The following is a 16,327-nucleotide window of genomic DNA, read 5'->3' as shown; positions in this document are numbered from 1 at the left end:
TAATCATGCTTGAGTTTTTCAGTATAACTGATATACACAACATAATGGAAATATAACCGTAAAATATGGTGACTTATTCCAGTGTCAAAATTTAAAAAGAAAGATATATCAACTGCCCTAATGAGGAAAATAATGACCGAAAATATGAAACAGAGATTAGTTTATGCATGTTGAGGGAGGTATTCTCATGAGCGTCAATTTATTTGGAAATAAGAATGGGTTCACTTCCATTAAATTATTAAATAGAATTTTGTAATAAGATTCACATTCCAGAATGGCTCATTATCATATTTTTAAAGGTCAAAAGATTAAATAAAATGCAGGCACAAGCCTCCATTGCTTGCTGAATTTGTTTTTGAACACTTATTAGACTAAGGCAATTATTCACAATTAAATCTTCTCAAAGAGCACGCCAGGTCTCCTGAAAATTCTGCTAAATTAGGTTAGTTTTTGATATGAGTAAATAAAAAGAGGTCTTTTTACTTTTAAGCAAATTGAGGTTATTAATCCCTAGTCATTTCCAATTTTTTCGTAACTTAATTCGAGCTTTTTAAGTTATTTTTTTCGAATAATAGCCAAATGTTTCGAAGCAAAAATGGATTTTCTTTTTACAGAATATCTCTAAATAACATGAATACAGATTTTATCACAAAACATCCCAATAAAACTGGTATAGGAACAGTCTTTGGTAATATTATGAAATTTTCCAAAACTAAGCCAGACAACCATATCATTAATGCCGGATAACCCTATCCTGAAATGATGTAACACCCATATAAGTTGCTATTTACAGAAAGATAATATTCTGCAGTCGTGTTTTAACTTATGACAGTGAAAACGAAATCTTAGCTTACCACATATGCACAATACTATAAAGAATAACCTTCAGCAGGGCTTCAGAACCACTGCAAGGACAAGAAAAAACCTAACCTTCAATATAAAAAAATGTAGTAAACAAACGTAATCGTACTTAACCAATTACAGGCAGAAAGGTCATTAAAAGGCAGCAGCAACAAAGGCTCAAAGAGATGACTACGGTTACCATTAAGTATTAGTATATTCTAAGCAAGAAAGGAATTTAGGTAGCCTTTAGTGCCTAAGAATCATTATAAACATATGAAGGACTCCAGGATACATGCTGTTTATAGAAATATATCTAGATAGCAGTCATATAAAATTTTGCAATGATATTTAGTGAACACAAAATAAATCTTCTTTTTTTTGGCATTCAGTTCTTATTCGAGTTTTTTTTATCAGTAAATTTACTATAAATATTCGAACGTGAGCAGAAGAGTACTTACCAGAATTGATACTCAACGTTGAATACATGAAATTTAGAAAAACATATTTTTCTTAGCTAGTGCTTAGATAGATGAGAGAAGCTAACGTTGTTATGGTTGCAGGCTAGTATGGGGCAGTTTTACTGCCCATTACGACCTAACTGGGTCCAACCAAGGCACCTTTAACACAGGCCATAACCCATTCTTGTTCGAGGTACAAAAATCAGACAACAAATATGAGGCCTGACGATACCCCCAAAATTAATTCTACTGTACGTTCTCACCAAATGCACGAAATCCGGAAAGAGAGTAAATGGCAAAGAAATTATTTGCTCACACTTAGTTTCGAGACGTGATTCGGTAGCCAGGACTTCTATTGAAAAGTAAATAGATTTCCTATTAACAGGTAAATGTATTTCCTTTGCAAAGGTAAATAGATTTTATATCAAGTCCCGTGAAATATGAAAAATGGTTTTTTTTTTTTTTACCGCCAAGATTCGAACCGAGGTTTCAGTGGTAATTTGAGGCTCTTACTTACACCCAGTGCGCTGTACATACAAGTTTAGGGCCTAACTCTTGCTAGATCCCTTCCCCGTCATATTTTTTTTATATACTCTCCGTTAAGATTTACTCAATTATATTTTGAAGTCTAGAAAATTACGGGGGATCTGGGTTGGGCCAGCATGTAGACTTCCTTATGGAGAAGTGACTTATTTTTTATCATTTAAATACAAGTCTCCTGCACTAAAACACTTAAACAAATATATGATACGCAATTTAAAATTGTACCACAGATGGCTCTGCTACTGTTGAGCAGTTATATAATTAACAAAGGATGGCTCTGTTTGCTGCTGTTCATTTCTTTTGAAGCCTTTACTTCCGCTTCCTTGACGTGGATAAATGGGAAGTAGATTCTATTTCGTATCATCCGAAAAATTCTGAGTAGTTATCACAGTTATCGTAGTTATGTCAGTTATCAATTCTATTGAGAGGCGGACTTTTCCTTTATTATCTCTATTGTGATAACCTTAGTATGGGGCAGTAGTTTTTAGCCACACTGTTCGCCGTCACCTGCCAACACTCCAATCCGTAAACCGGCGGTTCAGTGACATGACGCGACGAGCCTTTCAAGAACGTATTCTTCGCAAATTCTTAACGGACAATGCTGCATTAGCCTGGTAAGCCACTTATTTTTTGTGGTCATATAGATTGTGATTTGTCAGTGCAATATCTTATTATTACCATAATGATGTCCATATTTCCCATTATCTTGATGAATATTCAGTTTCCTTCATAGCTATGATTATTCTTAACCAACTCGGTCAAAGTGTTGTTGGAGGAACCCTAATTTTTTATGGAGGTTTAAGATGGATTTATCGTACTTTTTTTTTTATAGTGTATCGCTATCACCAATTCTGTAGTGGACATTTTGGCATTATTAGATGCTCATCAGTTCTTTCTCTTTTCAAAAACAGGCTTTATTGTTTATATAATGGTTTCCCGTTGTCTGTTATCATAGTAATCACTTTCAAGGAGCTGTAGGCTTTTTATAACTTACTTGAGAAATTCGATTCCATCACAGTTTTCTTCAAGATAGAGAATCGAAACCGAATTTATTGCCATCAGAGGTTTTATTTTAGATTTTGTGCACTAAATTTTTGCATTTGTAATGAAACAATATGAAAAAATTCAAACAAAAAAATCTGTGATTATGTATTCTTATTCATTTAATTAATTGGTGGTCTACTTTTATCATTAATGGCAATTTATTCTTAAGTATTTACTCTTTTCGAAATGGCTACCGTGACAGAATATCTAGAGGAGGAATTTCTAGCAATCAATGGGTTTTAGTATGAGATAGGCCTATATGACGGGATTTGAGGCGAATTTTTATTTTACAAGTTAGCGTTTGTGTTAGGACTTTCTTAAGTTAAGGATTTAAATGGTTTAGGTGTTCATCCTACTTCGGTGTCTTGTGTACGATCTTGAGTATATTTATTATCCTGGAGCCACTTTTTCAACATTTCTTGATAACACTTCTAAACTAGATTCCGTTTTGAGTAAGTATCCAGGTTTCTTAGTAGTTATCTTTAAGATCTGTAGTCCGGAAACAATTTCAAAAGTTTATTAAGGGTTTAAAAATTGAGATCCTATTTAGCAGTTGCAAGGTAAAGGTAAGCTTGACAATATTGCTTTTTATGGCGATCTGGTACACCTTAATTCGGTAGGCAGTGACATTATTTTCATATACTGAACAAATGTATATTTTTCTTTCCCTAAGTCACTGACATAGTCAAATAAACAGTCATGTCTGATGAAAAGTATTTGGTAGCTTGCTGTAAGCACATTATGTTCCATATAAAGAGGAATTATGATGACTTTGGAAATTCTTCAAGCTTCACCGTTGTACAGAAAGCTAAATTAGCACTCAAAATTAAGGATTTAAAGATAGAATTATCAGATCTTAATGGTAAAATATCAGCTTTAATGTAGACTAACAAAGATGATGCAAAAGGATTTGGTAAAGGGTTGTTGAAATGCTTTCATTGTTGGACACCTCGTTGTCGACTCAAACAGTACCACAGATAGGGAGTCCATCGTTGCTGCTTAAAGGCCCAGCAGCACCTTTACCCAAATTCATGAGCGCTTATGGGGAAAACTTCGAAGTGTTCTTATACGAAGTCCGATAAGATATTGTTAATGGAACAGCAGTTGTCTGGTGTAATTCGTATTCTTGTAAATTATTTAGAGGCGGATAAACAGTCCTATTTGCACGCAGACACCAACTGCTTTTACCTTCATTTCCAGTTCAGAATTTTAACGTTGTCAGACTTTTTTCTGAAATAAAAACGGATTATGATTTAGAACCATTCCAGTATATAAAATTTAGATATTGATGCAAATGACTTTTGCAGTCTTTTTTTATTAAGTGTATGAATGACGCTTTAAAAAACCAGCTAATTCGAATAACTGATAATAATAGGCCTTCTTTTGTTACAGTTGTTAGTCATTTTTTAAGCTGATGGACGTTATCAAGCTGTTAGATCTAAAAATGAAATAAAGCCCCTCCAAAAGAAACCTCTCCTAATGTCAGTGAATTCAGCCATGTTAGAAATGTAGCCATTGACGTCAAAGTAAATGATGATTGGAAGCATGTAGTAATTGTGGACAGATGCTCTTGGGGGAATTCACAAAGTTGATCTCATGCTTGTAAACAAACTCAAAAGGAAGTGGGGAAAATAAGGAGTTTCAGGTAGTGTAAAGTTAATTTGTCAGATTTTCATTTGAAAGCTAAACACACATCATTCGAACAGAGAAAAGAATTAAGTTTCCTGGGATGTTTAGTTATCTAGAAGGTGACAAGAAGGCTATTAAAAAACATGCCTAATATTACATCTCATCTTAGTGTAAAGATGCAAACGTTGACAATATAGGGATTTTGAGAATCAATGTAAAACTCCCAAGTGGAAAGGAGATACATTTGAAAATTTTTCTTAGTTGTTGCATAAAGAAAGATTGACACATTTGATTGTTCGCGATTTTCATGAAAGTTTAGGACACCCAGGAGTTTATTATATTCTAGTAGAGATGCGAAAAAATCCTGTGTTCCACATTTTTTCTCTAGTTAAGAAAATAATAAGGAATTGTGTAATTTATATTAGAAAAAAAGGCGAAATTCATTAATATTAATGGGAATAAATACGTGATTTCCGTTGTGACCCCCCTAACGTTCCGTTTACTAATGGCTTTATTGAACATTTTGGATCATACACTATAAAGGTAAATAATATACAAAAGAAGGTTTGTGTCCTTTGCTTAAAGCTCCTATGGTGATGGGATTATATACATGTTTTAAACCAAAAATAAACTTGCGCACAACATTATTAACCACAATCTTTTATCTCTCTCTCTCTCTCTCTCTCTCTCTCTCTCTCTCTCTCTACCTATTATCTCTCATTCTTCTACGTTCTCTCTCTCTCTGAGAAACAGAATTAGAGCTAAAGTAAAAATGCAGAGGAATTTCTTCACGAAAAATTAAGTACCTTAGTAAGAATAAAATGTGATCTAAGTGGAATGACTGGAGTATCTGAATTCTCGAAGAGAAAAATACCAATCTTCTGAGGATTACGTCCAATTCTTTTTCTGGTCCCGAGAACTAATCCTTGAAATGCCTTTTGAACGATCGGGAATGAAATTCTCAGAAGAGAAGGAGATGATGACGACTGGGGTAAATCGAAATATAATGGGGGAATCATCATAATCATACTCGCATACACGCATGCGTACATGCAAAATAAGTGAGAGAGAGAGAGAGAGAGAGAGAGAGAGAGAGAGAGAGAGAGAGAGAGAGAGACTGAGACTGTGGTTCCGTACAGGTGCATGAGTCGTTTCTGTACTAATTTGACGCCAGTCAATTTAGAACTAGCGCTCCAGCTATAACGCCCTTTTTTATTTCTCCTTTATATATATATATATATATATATATATATATATATATATATATATATATATATATATATATATATATATATATATATATATATATATGTATATATATATATATATATATATTTAATTAGTGCATTTTACATATATATATATATATATATATATAGTGTGTGGGTTTGTATGAAAAAAAGATTTCATTCTCATCTAATTACAATAATTCTCAAACTTCCGCAAACGCAGAAAAAGCCATCATTTTATAGTCTTAGCATCGTTTTCATTCGTAAGCAACTAATGCCCAAACTGACACCGCCTGGTATTGCTTACAGAATTAATTCTGATTTTTACATTAATCATTAGATATTCAACTAATAATTGTACAGTAATGTCATCTTTCCCAATATCAGCACTATGACTTATAATTCGTGTGGTCAAGTTGACTTGCATTCTGTGAAAAAGAACATATATATATATATATATATATATATATATATATATATATATATATATATATATATATATATATATATATATATATATATATATATATATATAATATTATTACTACTGCACAGAAAATCACCTAAAGAAACAAAGTTGTAAACTCGCAAAAATAAAAAAACACGAAATTAGAATTTAAAAAAAATATATATACCTCCCAATGGATTTGGGATCAGAAAGCCTCTTTTCACTTACGGCACAGATGAAGAATAAATTAATTTCCCGAGTTCCAGTTGAGCGGACGTGCAATATGAGCAACCACTTGATAGTGATTAATTGTATCAGGGAAAGAATCGAACAGAAATAATTCCATTAAGTTCCGTAATGCATTTGCCTCTGATTCGTCTGTCATCTGATCCGCTGGAGAATCTCCACCGGTGGAATTTTAATGCTTCTGTAATATTTAATTTCGCTCCGACACTCTAAGGCAATATTGGCTTGGGAATTCCTCTTGAAAATCAAAAAAAAAAAAAAATACTTGGCTATGATGTGCTACGTCGACTTTTGTGTTCCGCTAGGTAAGATATTTGTATTTGGAATGTTTTGTTACATTTATAAAGTGCCTTTCATTTTAGTGAAGTAAACTGCAGTTCTCTCTCTCTCTCTCTCTCTCTCTCTCTCTCTCTCTCTCTCTCTCTCTCTCTCTCTCTCTCTCTCTCTCTCATACTCGGTGCGTTTACATATGTATATCCTTTGTTGCCATTGCCACATTGTTATTATGCAAATAGTCATAAATGTTTTCCGGTTATTAAGAGCAAAACAGTCAGCGCGTTGTTACGCCACTGAATACGTTAACAAGAGGGAACAAAATTGGGAATGATTTGGTCAAATGTAATGTAAATATAAATTCATTTCCATACAAAATTCTGTAATCTATCCCTTTTCAATCGGTTTTTGTGTTACCACAAATATAAAGAGGAAACATGCTTTATTGCACCTATTAAAACTTCACTTGACAATGGGCTGTGATTTCCTTTGAAATGTGAGGAACTCTTTGAATATATCATTTTTCTAAATACGGAAAAGTTAAAATGGAAAATGATGGGTGCTTATCGTTTTTGGATGTCCTCATACGAAGAAATAGTAGTGGGTTTAAATATAGTGTGTATAGAAAACCCACTAATATTTCTTCCTATGTGCATTTCTATTCTGGACAAAGCAATAAGGTTAAAAAGTCAGTGTTTTCATCTATGTTTTTAAGAGCATTACGGGTATGTAGCCCTGAATATATTGATGATGAAATAGATAAGATTAGGAATGCAGGCAAGAAATTGAAATATCCTGATAGTGTATTAAACAGTGCATTTGAAGCGGCAAAAAAGACTATGTATCAAAACCAGAAAGAACCTTACAACACAAAAAAAAATTTGCTTGTTTTGCCTTATAATAATAATATGAAAGATATCCCTCATCTTCTTAAGAATTTTGGTGTTAATGTCGCATTTAAGAACAATACAACAATGAAAAATGTACTTATCAAGAACTCCCCAGACAATACTAAAGGGTGTGTATATAAAATTCCGTGAAAGTCTTGTGACAACTTTTATATTGGCCAAACCGGGAAAGCACTGGAAAAAAGAATTGAACAGCATAAGAAATGTGTGAGATATGCACAAGGGAACAGTGGTATATTTGTACATGTTAGTGAGAGCAATCATGCTATCAACTGGGAAGGGGCAAAAAGGATTGTATATTCTAATAATGCACTGGAAAGGAACATCATTGAATCTAGCTTTATAAAAGAAAGTTACAACCATAATATGAATATCAGTCAAGGGATGTATAAACTTGATCCTTTAATATCAAAAGAAATTTGTAAATTGTTTAAACTTTAAGGTAGGCAGTAGAGATGTATGAAAATAGGATTATCATATTTGTAAACACAGTACGAGGGTAGTAATGTTAATGAGTTTCCAAACCCGCCTCCATGACACCTGTCAGGTGTGGATCTGAGGTGGGGTATGGTCTGTTTATCAGCAATGTCCCCTGAGAGTCTATTGTGATTTTTAGCCAAATGAGTTTTAAAGGCCACTCCTACCTCGACACCGGCCTGAGTGGGGATATGGAGTCTCTAACGGTTGTGTATGTTCGTCAGTACTGTTCTTGTAGTATATATATTTGTGATGTCTCATACTCTGTATCAGTCCTTCGTCAATGGCTTGGAAATAAAGTCGAAACCGGTCAGGACCTACACCCCGTTTCTTATTTTTCACCTGTGGTAATGTGTATATATATATATATATATATAAATATATATATATATATATATATATATATATATATATATATATATATATATATATATATATATATATATATATATATATATACATATATTTATACATATTTATTTATATATATATATATATATATATATATATATATATATATATATATATATATATATAAACTTCTTCACTTACGCAATTGTTCTGCGCATTAATACAATTACAAACAGGACCTCATTGAATCTGGATGGTGTCTAGCGGAGTTATTTATTCAAAAGAATTGCAAGCTTCCCAGGTCTAACAGTCCTCATTGTCAAGTATCCGTAGAATGACCGGACAAGCAGCCCAGCTGTATTTATATCTGTGTAGGGGAGTCCCTACACAGATATAAATACAGCTGGACTGTGTGTCCGGTCATTCTACGGATAATGATACTTGACAATGAGGACTGTTAGTCCTGGAAAGCTTGTGATTTTTTAATAAATAACTCCGCTAGACACCATCCAGTTTCAATGAGGTCCTATTAGTATTATATATATATATATATATATATATATATATATATATATATATATATATATATATATATATATATATATATGTATATATATATATATATATATATATATATATATATAATGCATGTATGTATGTACGTGTGTATACTAGCTCAAACGGATTGATTAGATACCAAGTACTGGAAGAAAATATTGCACAAAAAGTTTTTACAACGACCGGTTTCGTCTTCTTTGGTCATTCTGAAAGGAGTAGCACATAGTTGCAGTAATTTACAATGCATATGCTAGATTAACAAACAGTACAAATATACCCACAAAGAGATAAACGGTATGGAAGTGAACCTTCTAATAACGCAGGAGAGTATAACTAATGTACATATTTTCATATAGTAGGCATTTACCATGTACTGCTTTTACAATTTCAATTTCAGTTACTACCATCTGGACTCACAAACGCAATTCACGTGGTTCACTGTAGGCATTGCTTAAGGTTATTTGCAACGTCCCTTTGGCCGCTAGCTGCAACGTCTTTCATTCCTTTTTCTCTTCCTTCGTTCATGTTCTCTTTCTTTCATCTTACTTTCCACCCTTCCCTAACAGTTGTTTCATAGTGCAACTGCGAGGTTTTCCTCCAGTTACACTTTTAAAACCTCCTTTATTCTCAATTTCCCTTTCAGCGCTGAATCTCAGAGGTCCCATCGCTTGCCCTTTGGCCTAAATTTCATATTCCGGTTCCAGTTCCACAAATGCTGATACAATTATTCGGTAGAAAAAGTCTTGCATTATAATTACAGTTTCAATTACGTGAAGTTTCTAAAAAAAAGCTAAATATTGGAATTGTTTTATTCATATTTGAAGTATAATCGTGCAGGCCCGCACATCTTATATTTACTGATGTTATTATTGAAAGTTTCGATTCTTTTGACATCTTTAACTTAGGAATGATTGAAATGTACTAATAAAGATACCAGTATGGAAGTTGATCACATATCTCTTTATTGACTTCGATTAATTAAAGTTTTCAAAACGGGATGGGGTCTGTTACCAGGGAAACAAATTACCATCTATGTCGATGCCAAAGGGGCCGTGTAGCCCAGAATTGATCTGTCTGAGTGCTTTAATTAGGGATTTTATATAGGAAATAAATCCCAACTAAACGGGGGATCTATGAGGTATACCCATCACTGTCATGTCTCGTCAATGTTTTGTCTAATTCTTCTGTTTGTAATGGTCGTTTGTTTTGACACCTAGCTACAAAATGCATAGATAAAAAAAAAAAAGACTAGGCCTTTTGGTAACCTTACTGTGAATCCAGCTGACTCTTCAGCCTTCTCGACGCCCACATATGATAGAACAAAATCTTTCTTTCTTGAGAGGGTAGCCATTCCAGGTTGAAACGAAGATCTAATAAATATGGTCCACAGTGCCAGCGATCTTCCTAAGTGGGCAAAGTCCCACTTTCATAGTTTCATTGAAGACTCTGGCAAAAGTATCACAGTGAGTCAGGGATAACTGCATGAAATTCAGCCAAAACTGTAAGGATGGTGATAATGTCTCCTGTCTCTTCATCTATGGACTCTCTAGGGCGATCAAGAACTTTTACAGTTTCTTTAGGTGATTTTTTAGTTGATATAATATATTTTCCCCTGTTTTTCGTGCCTTTTTTGGCGTTCGCTAGGTTCTTCAGAATTGCCCTGTAGCAATTTTGACTTCTGAATTCCAAGTGGTCACTTAAGGAGACCGCAACTGATCCCGTTTTTGTATTTTCTAATTATTTACTAGTTTTTTAATAATTAATTAATTAATATATTTATTTATCTGTTTATTTATTTATTTATTTACTTATTTATTTATTCTATGAGTGCCGCAGCACAACTTATTCTTGCTGAAAGCAAAAACGTAACGTTTAGGAAACAATCTACTAGCATTTGTGCTATATATTCCTATCTATAATACATCCAATATAAAGCATAGTCTAATGGCACCTGCTTGACTTTTATTGCTTTATAATATGACCGATAAAACAGAGTAATACTGCCTTGTCCCATTTTAGGGATTGAATTGTAATTAAATTACAACTTGCTCAGGAAATTACAGTTGTAGTTACAATACGTACGAGTACTGTGTACTGTGAGTTAAATACTAAATACAATTACAATGACCCAGAATCGTGTACTGAGTTACACCCAGCCTAATTACAATTGATAATTGATCCATGTCTGGTCTCTGTGGCTAACCATTGCTTATAATACAGTAAATTTATGCTACGATGTTGCAGTCACTGCTAATTTTTAAATAACATGAAACCAGTCGAAATCATCCCATTTGTGTCACTTCTTTCTTATGGTACTTTGCAAACACACACACACACACTCACACTCACTCACACACACACACACACACACACACACACACACACACACACACACACATATATATATATATATATATATATATATATATATATATATATATGTATATATAGATAGATAGATAGATAGATATACGTATATTTATATTTTATATATATACATATGAATATGTGTAGTGCATGTGTGTAAAGGTAATAGTTCAATATATTTACCAGACTTGGTTGGAAACTTCATAACATTTTTTCAGGCGGCTTTGAAGGTACAAACTAGCTCAGATGTAAGAGTCAAAGTATCATAAGCTATAGAGTTATACAACTCCATATTGGAAATACATTTAGAAAAATTTATCACTTCATTATGAAATCTTAAAACCTAGAAAAAATGGAAATGAAGACAATACTAACATAATTCCGTAGTTAATACAGAGATATATGATATTAATTTCTGATTTCTGACTAGTAGAGTAAGGAAGAAGTTTCCTGATCATATTACCAAGAAATGTCGCAAATTGATGCTAAGAGTGAATGGATTATATACCTTGGTTTTTATCAGCTTTTGGAGATTAAAATATATTCATTACAAATTCTTTCGATTAGGGCATTACATATAACATTTCCTTCCCTGTATGGATTTTATTTTAGAACGAAACTCTTTTTATTCTTGTTTAAAGAATATACGGTTACTGTAATTCAAAATTGATTATTTTACTTATATATTTTACCGGGAAAGTAACTGATAATGATGTTATTCATTAAAATGTCATTCGTCATTTTTGCCTTACTTCAAGGTCAACATTATTCATTGTTCGGTTGTCTATAAGCTTTTAAGGTGGTAGAATTTATTGCTTATTTAGAAACGAATTCTAATCAAGATGTTTCCGTAGTAAAACTAAGTAATTCTTCTTATGTATGTTTAACGTCCATGATAAATCTTGGTGAAATTATATAATTTTACCTATGGGTGTTTAACGTCCATAACCCAACACTTCGATTATAGATAATAAAGGATTTAATCAGTAAAAGACTATTTATTTTAATGTCAGGGCTTATATAATGGTGTGTATTCTTGTATAAGTTAGACAACATTTGAAACGCATTCCAACTGCCAGATCCTTAAGAATAAGAATCATTTGAATTACGCAACTTTCATATTACTGCTAGCCACAAAAACATTCTTTCCTGCCCTCAAATAAAATATATATTTTCTCTATTTACAGTGGAGTATTTCCATTACCCTCGCAGTTTCATTTTTTATTTTATTTTTGTCCAATTTTCACATTAAATGAGCAGACAAAGTGATATGAGGCGCCGTCGGAAAACGAGCGTGGTAAAATATTCAAATTATGGAAATGAATTCCCTTTAGGAATATTTAGGAAGAATTCTATATTTTTTTCAATATTTTGACGACTGCTCTCTTTAACGAAGTTGTGAAATATATTTACTAAAATATCTTCTCTCTCTCTCTCTCTCTCTCTCTCTCTCTCTCTCTCTCTCTCTATATATATATATATATATATATATATATATATTATATATATATAGAAGGTTCCAGCTCTTTTAGACTTGTGTGGCTGAGTGGATAACGCCCTTGCTTTCCACCTGAGAGACCTGGGTTCGATCCCGACGTGAGTCAGAAATTTATTTCTGTTCCACACGTGATTGTGTGTTGATGATTTCTATCTTATTCACTCAGAAGGGATAATTGGAAATGAAATGTTGTCCATTGGGTCATTGCTGAGTCGGGAAGTTGGGGAAAATTCTGGTATAGTTTTTTCAAGGTTCCATTTTAGACTTGTGTGGCCGAGTGGATAACGCCCTGCTTTCCACCTGAGAGACCTGGGTTCGATCCCGACGTGAGTCAGAAATTTATTTCTGTTCCACACGTGATTGTGTGTTGATGATTTCTATCTTATTCACTCAGAAGGGATAATATGAAATGTTGTTATTGGGTCATTGCTGAGTCGGGAAAATAGCTTGCCCAGGTAATATGCAGTTGCTCTATTTTTTATGCTTTCCACCTGAGAGACCTGGGTTACGAGTCAGAAATTTATTTCTGTTCCACACGTGATTGTGTGTTGATGATTTATCTTATTCACTCAGAAGGGATAATTCGAATGAATGTTGTCCATTGGGTCATTGCTGAGTCGGGAAGTTGGGGAAAACTGGCTGGTATGCAAGCAGTTAGCTTGCCCAGGTAATTCTTGGGTGCAGTTGCTCTCAGGTTCCAGCTTCTTTTAGACTTGTGTGGCCGAGTGGATAACGCCCTTGCTTTCCACCTGAGAGACCTGGGTTCGATCCCGACGTGAGTCAGAAATTTATTTCTGTTATATGATTATATATATATATATATATATATATATATATATATATATATATATATATATATATATATATATATATATATATATATATATAGACATACATACATATATATTTATGCACATACATACAGATATATGTACATATATGTATATATATGTATATATATATATATATATATATATATATATATATATATATATATATATATATATACATATATGATATTTATATATATATATATATATGAACATATTTATATATATATATATATATATATATATATATATATATATATATATAGAGAGAGAGAGAGAGAGAGAGAGAGAGAGAGAGAGAGAGAGAGAGAGAGAGAGAGAGAGAGAGAAAGGTAAGCTCTGCAAGTTAACTTCGAAAAGAAAATTTTCCTGTTTCTCCTAAACTAACGTTACACTAATTAATATTAAGGCTATATTTTCTTCACATTTCCGGTTATTGTAATTTCCTTTGCTGCTCCTGGGCCTGAGCTCTGTATTTTTCTTTAAGACTCTGGTCGTTACAGGTCATACAGATACTTCAAAAATAATGTGTAATGCTTCTTTTATTGTTTTAAAGTAAGTTCTCGAAAGCACGAAATATCCAATGAAAGGGCAATAGAACACATGAGAACATACATTAAGTACTAAAAGAGACTTATTTGATATCGATGGTGCGAAAGCAAAATTATGGAGCTTCGATCTAATTAACCAATGCATCAATGAAATTTGAAATGTGGCCATAGTTACGGAGAAGCCTTTCCATATTAATGCGAGGTATAAAACCTAAATCTGCGAACTGCATACCTTCACTTAAGTATGAATTCAACACTGTAATGCTTTACTGTTCTAACGCCAGAAAATAATTTAAGTTTAACACCAATATGTCAAATCTACATTAAATTCGTAGGTAAGTCTTGTCGAAAACTGATCAGTAGTACTCGTAAGTGTGTATTCCAGTCAGAAAGTCGGCTAAATCTTGCACTTACAAAACTGAAAAGGGAATAATAGTATATACCCTTATGCTCTAGCATAAGGGTATATGGCCTAATATACGTTATAATTTATATCCTAATCCAGTTTGACAAATATTAAGGCTTCACCATCAGATTTTAAATTCCTGTTTGTTTAAGCTTTACACATGACCATCGCCAGTGTTGTTACCGTTAAATTTATCTCAAAGGTACAGAACTCGATCTAAATATTTTCCTGCAACTAATATTGGTATTAAAAGCGTACATATATTAGTTACTGATGACCTCAAAGGTACACGAAATTTTACTAAAAAAATTCTAAACATTGCCAGTTCCAGAAAGATTTAAACGTTTTATGGCTCATTACTTCAAGGCCTTCTTGAGACATCTAATGAAGCAAATGTACGTAATTATTATCTTAAAATTTTTTAAGAAAACCATAATTTTTCAAGACTTCATCACCATCAGACTTGCAATGATGTTGCTGAATAACTCGTGATCTTAATCCCGAATTCCTCGACGGGAGATTCGATACTTTAGGAATTATTTGATAACTGGATTTCGCTAATTAAATAACCAGCAGTCTGTATTCTGTTACAACGTTCAAATTAGTCCCAATGATATCTCTAATTGCCCAATTAGCGGGAGCGTCAAATGATGCATGCAAGGCGTCATCTTTCATTTGTGATTCATTATCAAATTCCCTTTAATTCTGCAATTCATAGACGAACAGAATTACATTCTTTTAATTTTACTCACTTTATGAAGTAGCTGGCAGGATGGCGTTATTTTTCATTCCTCCTTGCCAGTGGCAAATAAAAGAATATGCAAGTATCGAATCGTGCACTTTATCCAGTAAAACTGCTGCGAAAATACCCTTTCTATTTCATTAATTTGTACTGGCAGTGCATGGGGCCTCTATGTTCTATTGTCAACTTTAAAGCAACTATGTCCATGATTATGAAATTTAATTCTACGGATTACGTGTTGCTAGAGTTTTTTTTAAATGGGAAAACATCGTCTTTACAGTGACAATACTAACAGAATTCAAATTACTCCTTAGCGCTTTTCTCAAACATTTCGGTAAATAAGGGTTGTCTTCATTTTCACACCAAAATCCTTCTGAAGGCATAGATTAATAGAAGGCAAATAAGAGTTCGTACTTAGTTTATTAAGTGTTTAATCAATTATTGTAAATTTAGTAGAAATATTTTTTTGGCTGAAAAACAGGTCTTACATCGCACGGAAGGGTTTGCTAGTTACTGTCTCGCCCGAAGACGGCAGTCATGGATATTTTTTTTTATTTGCAAAAGTCCGCTGTGTATGGTCTAAGTTATGTGCTTATACTATGTGACAGTTTTAATTCATTAGCATCTGGATGGCGTACGGTTCCCAAGATATGAAAATGGTGTTTTTAGGTTGAACAATTTCTCCGTAGTGTTGCACTTAACCTTGTATAATTCAAGCCCTCACATAAGTCATGTGTATGTTATAAATATTCGTAAAGTTTTTGGTTTTTTGAGATGTAGAAAACAAATGCTATTACATGAATATAACTAAGTTTGGTACTTGACCAGAGATAAAGAAGTTATAGGTAGCATATAAATTTTCAAGAAGGCAATAACGAAACGTTATTATTTTTTCTTTTAATGAGTGGAGTTACAAAGTATCTGAA

This window comes from Macrobrachium rosenbergii, chromosome 23 (assembly GCF_040412425.1).
Source record: "Macrobrachium rosenbergii isolate ZJJX-2024 chromosome 23, ASM4041242v1, whole genome shotgun sequence".
Classification (NCBI taxonomy): Eukaryota; Metazoa; Arthropoda; class Malacostraca; order Decapoda; family Palaemonidae; genus Macrobrachium; species Macrobrachium rosenbergii.
Note: the sequence above shows the minus strand (reverse complement) of the source record.